This window comes from Octodon degus, unplaced genomic scaffold (assembly GCF_000260255.1).
Source record: "Octodon degus isolate 3935 unplaced genomic scaffold, OctDeg1.0 scaffold00007, whole genome shotgun sequence".
NCBI lineage: Eukaryota > Metazoa > Chordata > Mammalia > Rodentia > Octodontidae > Octodon > Octodon degus.
In genome coordinates, this window is record NW_004524583.1 from 15,452,714 (window position 1) to 15,453,218 (window position 505).

Genomic DNA, 505 nt, shown 5'->3' on the forward strand with positions numbered 1-505 from the left:
TATGCAAGAAACACATTTAACTCAAAAAGACATTCATAGGCTGAAAGTTAAAGGATGGAACACAATACTGCTTGCTCCAGCACCTCAGATAGGAGCAGAAGGAGCAATCCTATTCTCAGAGAGTCTCAACTTCAAACCAATAAGGATCAAGCGAAATAAAGAAGGCCACTATACACTGGTTAGTGAAAAATTCAAGAGGAAGAGGTAACACTCATAAATATGTATGCACCAAATACAGAAGCACCCAAATATATAAAGTGAATCTTAGTGGACATGAAAAATCTAATATCCAATACCACAATCATAACAGGAGACCTTAACAACCCTTTATTTTCAAAAGATAGGTCAACCAGACAAAAACGTAGCAAAGAAATAATAGAACTCAACCAGAGCTTGAAACAAATGGACTTCGTGGACATATACAGAGTGCTCCACCCAAACACAGCTGAATACATATTTTTCTCAGCTGCACATGGGTCATTTTCTAAAATAGACCACATACTGG

The 505-nt window shown here is 37.2% G+C and overlaps 1 protein-coding gene across 1 annotated transcript in view; it reads right to left on the reverse strand.

The window, feature by feature from the left end:
- Gphn (gephyrin) overlaps positions 1 to 505 on the reverse strand; it is an 837,950-nt gene that overhangs the window by 415,117 nt on the left and 422,328 nt on the right. The window lies entirely within an intron of this gene.